General features: G+C 40.6%; 1 long non-coding RNA gene across 1 annotated transcript; it reads left to right on the top strand.

Moving 5' to 3' along the window:
- The first annotated feature begins 4542 nt into the window (after positions 1-4542).
- On the top strand, positions 4543-8444 carry LOC311036649. The gene is made up of 4 exons (XR_014599868.1): positions 4543-4653; positions 5772-5878; positions 7752-7835; positions 8286-8444. It is a non-coding gene; the product is annotated as an uncharacterized lncRNA (long non-coding RNA).
- Positions 8445-8716: the final 272 nt, after the last annotated feature.

Raw genomic sequence — 8716 nt, 5'->3', positions numbered from 1 at the left:
GGAAAGAAAATGAAGCTATTATTCTTCTTGTGAGTAACCTTTTCTCATTGACATGCTGCTCTCTCGCTCATTTTGAACAAAGTTGTCATTAGGTGATGAATGCAATTTAACATTATCTGGAAAGTAGTTGCTTGGTGATTCTTTTCATGAATTGACATATTTTCTAAGAGCAGCTGGCTTGAACTCTGTGTGGCACAAACTACTCTATAAATATATAAAGTAGTCCCCTGTGCTGAGTCACATCACATCTAAAACCATCGTTAGGGGCTGTGTCCACAGAAAACGTTTTATGAGCGCAGGAACTCTTCAAATATATCAACTGCCGCTGTGCTCGAACGTCATGTCATCTGTGTTATTAGCACAAATAGCCTAGATTAAATAATGGTAAACATGGACTTGGTGGTGGTAACGATTCAAAGTCGTAAATGACCAGGTTCTTAGACACAGCCACACTCCTCTCCAAAAGTTGAACACATTTCTGCTTGATGCACCCACCCTGCAAGCGAGCCCCTGTGGGGCCCATGCAGGCTATGTGTGGGCAGTGAGGGCTATGCCAAGCCCGCACCAAGCCTGCACAGGCCCATCGCGGGTTTGCCCAGGTGATGCCCACAGCTGTGGTCTCACCGTGGGCTTGCTCTGGGCAGCCCACACTTGGGGCTGAGCTGGGGCTAGCCCATAGTGGGCCAGTGTGGGTCTGTCCGTTCAGGGCCTAGAGCAGATTTGTACCTTTGGGCCCCATGCGTTTTTAGTGTGGGCAGCCCATATTACATTCCCACATCATTTGCCGCTCTTTTCTTGAACTTGGAACTATTTTTTGAGTGGTGCCGAAGGCAACCACTCCTATATCTGGCTTTGTCTGTGTGTCCGTATGTATGTATGTATGTCTGTATGTCCGTGTGTCCACCAAGCTAACATTGGTCAAGCATCACGTGACACGTGACAATATGTTGAAAGGGTGTGCTTTGATTGGCTAGCGAGACGCATGACGAAATAGAGTTTACATGTTTCAAAGTGACATCAGTGCCATCAGCCAAGCTAACGTTGGACATGTTAGCTTGGCTGATTGAACATGTTAGCCAAGCTAAGCAAGGCACCACTCACTTCACACAGGGTGTGATTTTTTTCTAGAACACAGCATATCACTCCACTTTCTACAACATTGCTCATCCTAGTCTTCTAACCCTGCTGAAAAAAACAGCACAAACCAGCTTATGATGGTTGCTGGTTTTAGCTGGTTTTAGCTGGTATTAGCTGGTCTTGGCTGGTCTTAAGCTGGTTTAGATGGTATACCAGGCTGGACAAGCTGGCCAGGCTGGTCAGGCTGGTGTGTCAGTGTAATTGGTTAGCTGGGCACTAAGCTGGATTCTGCTGGTCTTTGCTGGTCAGCCAGCTGGCTGGCTGGACTGACCAGCAAAGCCAAGCTGGTAGCTGGTCTTTGCTGGTCAAATGGGTGGACTGACCAGCAAAGACCAGCTTGCCACACTGGACAGACCAGCAAAGACCAGCTTAGCAGCTGGACTTAGCTGGTCAGATGGCTGGACACTGGACAGACCAGCAAAGACCAGCTTAGCAGCTGGACTTAGCTGGTCAGATGGCTGGACACTGGACAGACCAGCTTAGCAGCTGGTCAAGTTTGGTTAGATCAGTGATTCTCACCATGTGGGTCGAGACCCCCAGGGGGATCCCCACATGATTTGGGGTGGTCCCCAGATGATAGTGAAGTGACAATTTAAGGACCTTTAAGACCTTTTTAATACCTTAAAAAAAATGAACATTACTGCATCAAAAGTAATCAACAAACGTTATACAATAAAAAATGGTCAAACATTGGCCAAATTGTCAAATAATATCAGAAAGAGGCAAACATTTTGAAAATAGCAGATCTACAAGCTTGAAAATCTGCTATTTTCACAATAAAGTCTAAACTAAACGTAATGCATCGACTCCTACATTCCAAGTGCTTAGTTATCAGGGTGGGGGGTCCCCAGTTCAAATATGATTATTTTGGGGGGTTGCAGCCTGAAAGGGTTGAGAACCACTGGGTTAGATCACTGTTTCCCAAACAGTGGGTGGGGACCCATTTGTGGGTCATGGACACATTTTTATGGGTCACAAGGAAAGATCCCTTTTTTCCGTTTCCTACAAAAATATATTATATTATTATTTCAAAAATCTAAAATCTTCCAAGCAATTTCAAAAATCTAAAATCTTCATCAATAAAAATACTAAAATCAAAAATGTATCAAAATAATTTCATTAATACATTAAAAAATCGACGAAATTCCATCAATTAATAAAAAAAAACGCCTTGAAAATAGCAGATCTACAAGCCCGGGACGCGTGGTGAGCTTTCAGATCTACTATTTTAACTAGTTTGGATCCCGGGGAGTCATCATACCTGCCAACATTAGACTGTGAAGATTTTCACAAAAAAGGACATTTCTTGTCCTTTTCTTGTGATGTGACATAAATAATATATTGAATAATAATAATTATTATTATTATTACACTTATTATTATTATTATTATTTTTATATTAATTATAATAATAACTAGACGCGTCGCAATTCCGGGGAAATTGCAGAGTGTGGTTGCGCCGACGCCGGTCGCGGGTCGCGGCCGCCGGGACTCGAGGAATACGCCGGAAGAATAACGTCGGAGGCTGCGCCAATTACATTGTGTCTTCACTCCTGAGATCGCTTGCGTTTCATTTTGAGAGGATTGATCCCCCCAAAGATCATGTTTTTGCATCGAACGGTTACATTTTGCGCATTTGTGGCGCCCCCTATGGGTCAAAGTGGAAATGCTTTTGGGGATTTCTTGAGTAAACCAACCTTGACATGTGATTCAAATCTGGGATCGATTGGACGTTTCGTTCGTGATGTATGGCATTTTTGGTCAAACGGGCCCCTCCCGCTAACTTTGGAAGCCATTTACGGACGAACGGTACGGACTATCAAAATTCCGCTTGGATAGTTTTATCGCATGGGTCCATAGATCACGTGTACCGATTTGTGTGAGATTTGGAAAAAAATTGAAGGAAAAGGAGCAAAAAGTGTGTTTTGAAGAAAATTCAAAATGGCGGAAAATCTGTCCTGACGCAAATGGGCGTGGCCTATATGGCGAGATGCGTCGTGACCCAAGGAATCCAGGGAAAAAGAAATTTTGATTTTACGACCTACGGTTCAAGAGTTATAGGCCAAAAGGTAAAGTGGGCTGTTATAGCGCCACCATGTGGCCGACTGGTGTGATTATTTTCTTAATAATTTTGCAAAAAACTATTAACCTCCCCTCCAAGTCTTGTAACTCTAGCCCTTACGGTTTCCGAGAAAAAAATACTTGAATGGGAGTTTTTGCAATTCCCATTAAAGTGGATGGGGAAATTTAATGCACAAATAAATCAATATCAAAAAATCTATCCTGACGCAAATGGGCGTGGCCTATATGGGGAGATGCGTAGTGACCCAAGGAATCCAGGTGAAAAGAAATTTTGATTTTCGGACCTACGGTTCAAGAGTTACAGGCCAAAACGTAAAGGGGGCTGTTATAGCGCCACCATGAGGCCGAATGGTGTGATATTTTTTTCATTAATTTCGGACAATATTATGAATTTTCCCTCCAAATCTGGTAACTCTAGCTCTTACGGTTTCTGAGAAAAAAATACTTGAATTTGAGTTTTTTCACTTTTCCATTAAAGTGGATGGGTGAATTTAATGCACTAATAAATCAATATCAATTAAACTATTTAACCAATCTCTTAGCAAAATACAAGCGCACGATTCCCGATTTAGATGGTCATTTTGATATATGGCACAACATTAGGGGATAAAAACTGTGGGAGGAGATGTGGTTCGAAATATTGTTTATCTTGAAGTGGAATAAAGTGTATAGAGTACTATAGTCTGGTTGCCCTGTTAGGGCAACCACACTAATTATTATTATTATTGTTATTATGACAACATGCATCCAATAACTTATTTACTTCATATGGCAACTTCCTGAATGCCAAAACAGACCGGTGCTATGGTTACAAAAATGAACAGATCTACAGATCTACATCTGGTCGCCATTCAACGCGTTGTGAGCTTGTAGATCTGTTGTTGTTTTTTACACGCAATGCATTCTGGGTTGTGAACCGTGTTGCCATATCTGCTTATTATAAGCGACTTTGGGCTTGTTTTTCTGTGAAGTTGCTTGTAGTTATTTGGGCTTGCTTCCATTTTTTATTTATTGTTTAAACCAGTTCTCAAACATCTGCATGTCAAGGATGCTCAAATTAATGCATTTTTCCGCAGACCCCCATCTGTTTCAAATAATATTACAAATATATTTAACTTTTTCTTTTTGAAAATAGCAGACCTACAAGCTCACAACGTGTTGCAAATGCGACGCACTGTGAGCTTGTAGATCGGCTATTTTCAAATAGCCAATGTAGGGTTAAGGCTTATTTTCATAGACCTGGCTGCTTATTTCTCTCACAGAATCTGGCAACAGTGACTCAGAGCGGGGAGAATGAAACGCTCGAGCCACTCGAGCTGCCCTCTCACTTCTAAATACAGTTAGACAAATTGCGTTACTTTGGTTTCATTCAAATAATTATTAACCGACTTCAGAGAAGATAAAAGAAAGAAGAAGAAGAAGCAGACATTTTAGGTGAGTGTTGACACACAGAAATACTATTTATGTAGACTTTAGCCTACTACTGTTACTGTAGGCTAATTGATAACAACTGTTGTCTGGAGTCACCACCCAACTCTATGATCACGACACGTTGTTTAGCGATTTCATTTGTCTCGATAAAGGGATTTTATGACAATAATTTCAAGAAATGATAGCGGGATATACAATATAATTTATAATATAGGCTACTACTAGCCTATAAGGTGAGTTTTTAATTATTAATAATTATGTTTAACAGCAAATTTGTTACAGTTTAAGTGTGATGTTGTGTTGGGGTTGTATTTGAGTACATTTAGCAAATTCAGATATCATTTCAGTAGAATAGTATAGGCTAATGTTTAGCTAATGTGTCTAACACACACACACACACACACACACACACACACACACACACTCTCTGTGTGTGTGAGAAAGAGCACAAATAAAATGAAAACTTAGACAGAGGTCTTCAACAGGGGGTCCGCGACCCCTAGAGGGTCCGCGGAGGTACTGCAGGGGTCCGCGACCCCTAGGGGGTCCACGGAGGTACTGCAGGGGTCCGCGACCCCAAGGGGGTCCACGGAGGTACTGCAGGGGTCTGCGAAATTGTTGCTTGATTACACAATTAGACCTTTTTTTTTCAAAAATGTCAATTTTTCTTTAAATATTTTTTAAATATTTTCCATATTTATGTTTAAAATAAATTATGATTCTATCTATTTTGAATAGCTTGTATACATGATTATTGTGCAATTGACAGATTGTTGATAGTATTCACATTGGGTACATAGCCACCCTACTCACTGTACCTTGTACATGTATGTTTGAATTAAAAGCATGAATATATTAATCTATCTATTATTTTAATTGCTTAGTATTGAATGCACAATAACATGGTATGTTTATACACATGAATCAAAATTTTATAGGCCTACATAATTATACAATATTTGTATATAAAACATTTTAAAAACGTTGAAGACCCCTGCCTTAGCTTGTTGTTGATATATTGACAAAATGCACATGGTCTGAATGCATGGATATAATGCTTGACATTTGAGAGCCACTGTTGTAGATCCTTCAATGCTCAATAAATCATCATTTGTGCACAGGGAGTCTTATTTGACCACCGCCTGTATGTGAGAGACTGCATTGTTGACCACCTTGAGTCGTCCGCCCGTCCGTCTGTCTGTCTGTCTGGTGTCCAAACTGTCAGCAGGTAAGATTGGTATAGCTTCGGTCTAGGCACTTTAACCTCATATACATTGGCTATTTGAAAAGGGGCTTGTAGATCGGCTCTTTTAAAACAAACGCTTGAAAAAAAATAGAAGGATTTGGACCCTTTTTTTAAGTTAAACTACACAGCCCAGCCCCATACCCTCCATAACTCCATAGGCTTGCAGCCTAATTCATACATTGACATGATGGTGTATTGAAATTAGTTTGGGCAGATAGGCTATTTCTCAGCAGAATGTGTAAGAATTCCTAACTGAAAGAAATGCCATTTCTATAGAGCAGGGGTTCCCAAACTGTGGTGCGCGCACCCCAGGGGGTGCGTGACCTGCCATCTAGGCAAACCAACCTAATTGGTTTGCCTAGATGACGCCCCGGGGGGTGCGTCATCTAGGTCAGGATGTAATAAGGGGTGCACAGCTAAATAAGTTTGGGAACCGCTGCTATAGAGCACCGAAGTCCTGACGTCACTGCCAGTAGAGGGCGCATGATTCCGCAGGTTCATGGCTTTACTTTTTGTATTGATATCTTCATTGGGGAATCTTAGATCGCTTCATATAAGAACTGTGTTCCAAAAATAAACACACCACCCTGGTGTTTTTACTCATATGGATATGAAGCATTGACTGAAGGTGTAAATGTACACATTTACCCAAAGAGTAACACAATATAAACACTAGAAACGAGTCAAACAACCCAAAGACTACATTTCCCATGAACGCGGCTGCTGTGGGGACAGTGATTTCAGACCCGGAAGTAGTAGTTCTTAAGACTTTTAAGGCAGAATTAAAGGTAGGGTAAGTGATATTTTTTGGTTAAAACAAAAAGTATTTTGTTAAAAGGTTAAATCACTATATTCTGATAGTAATCATTGCTATAGAGTGTTTGTTCAGTAACAGGAGTCTCCCCGTCTCTCCAGCTCTTTAATAAACAGAAAATACATTTTTAGGTAGGTTTCAAAATCTCAGCCAATCAGGAGAAAGTACCCATTTTTAAGCTTCATTTTTATAGTGTTCCAGTTCCATTTTTTTCTGCTCATTTCTTGTCATCACTTCAAATTTCACTTGTTTAATCTATATCCTGATTGAGTTCTCTATCCTGATTGGAAAAAATTGGAAATGAAACTAAAACTGAGACGAAAATGTATTTTGTGTTTAATAAAGAGCTGGAGAGACAAGGAGATTCCTTTAACTGAACAAACACTCTATAGCAATGAGTACTATCAGAATATAGAGCTATTTAACACTTATTTCAACCAAAGAAAATCACTTACCCTACCTTTAATTCCATTTTCGGCAGAAACAGGCTGTATCAAATATGAATGAATATCATAAACGATGCAGAGCCACCCCCCTGACAAAAACGCCAGGGTGGTGTGTTTATGTTTGGAACACAGTTCTTATATGACGTGATCTAAGATTCCCAAATGGGGATTTCAACATAAAAAATAAAGCCACGAACCCTGGAACAGCGCCCTCTACTGGCCCTCTACTGGCAGTGACGTCAGACTTCGGTGCTCTATTAAACAAAATTGTAAAGACGTTTTCACACCTGGTTACGTTTGACTACACAGCCATTTGAAGAAAGATAATTTATTGGACTGTAAATATAATAGCAACACAGTGCATGCATACAGTACAGATGAGTGATTTACATTTGACAAACGGCTATTGATGTCGCACTGTAGTTAAATTAAATAGTTGTAATGTGATGCATTTGTATGTGATTTAATCATGGTCCAAAGGTGCAGTATGACAGGAGATGCAGTCGACCCTAAAGTATTTTCATATTTTCTTATATGTCCCTCTTTGAAAAATATGTTTGGACACCCGCTGACATACACCATCATTTGCCCACAGGGAGTGTGAGCCACCTTCCACCTGCAAGCTGTCCTTCACCTGTGGCCGTACCCCCTGCTGTGAGACGCTCTCTATCAGCAGCAGGTATGTTTGATAACACCAATAGATACATAGGGAGATCATGGACAGGAATGCCCACACACGTCACATCTGGATTTAGCATGGTTTATGTATGTTTATGTCTGCAAACAAAGTGTTAGATTTTTTCAGGACTACCATAATGTTGAATGAATCACTTGGAGTAGCTTCCCACACAACACGCTTTAACAGGTAACCTAAGAATGGCAGCTTCCATTGTAAAATCTGTAGTTAACAAGTAACCCAAATGGACTATTTGTGTCCATTGGATTATACTAGTTAAATTAACAGAGGGTTTACATGTTGTATGACGAAGTAGAGCTTTCATTTACAAAAACGGAACAAAAAAAGATTAAAGGATGTTGATGCAAGGTTTCTGCCCGACAGCAACGAATAAGAAATTGCTTCCTACACAAATTATTGTTTCATATAAGCCTATTTGTTTTTATGTTTCAGAGGCTGTAAGAAAGTAACGCATTCATCCAAGTCCTCAGGATTCCGATGTTGAGAAGGAGATTAGGGTGTGGCTGCGTAATTCAAGTGACAGAGCGGGTGGACAAAAGGAGCCCTATCACAGTCTGCCAGCTAGCAGTGAGGCCCCAGTGGAAGAGTAAGCTTTGACAATGAATACTTAGGTAAAAGTATAAATATGTTAGAGTGTGTGTGTGTACACACGCACGCACACACACACACACACACACACACACACACACACACACACACACACACACACACACACACACACACACACACACACACACACACACACACACACACACACACACACACACACACACACACACACACACACTCTGCTTGCACATACAGTGTACATACAATGTTACAGCCTTATTCAAAAATGTTACTCAACATTCTCCAGACTATAC

The sequence above is a fragment of the Gymnoscopelus microlampas genome (genome assembly GCF_963454915.1).
Source record: "Gymnoscopelus microlampas genome assembly, chromosome: 1".
NCBI classification, from domain to species: Eukaryota; Metazoa; Chordata; class Actinopteri; order Myctophiformes; family Myctophidae; genus Gymnoscopelus; species Gymnoscopelus microlampas.
The sequence above is the reverse complement of the archived record's forward strand: the minus strand, read 5'-3'. Positions and strand labels throughout refer to the sequence as shown.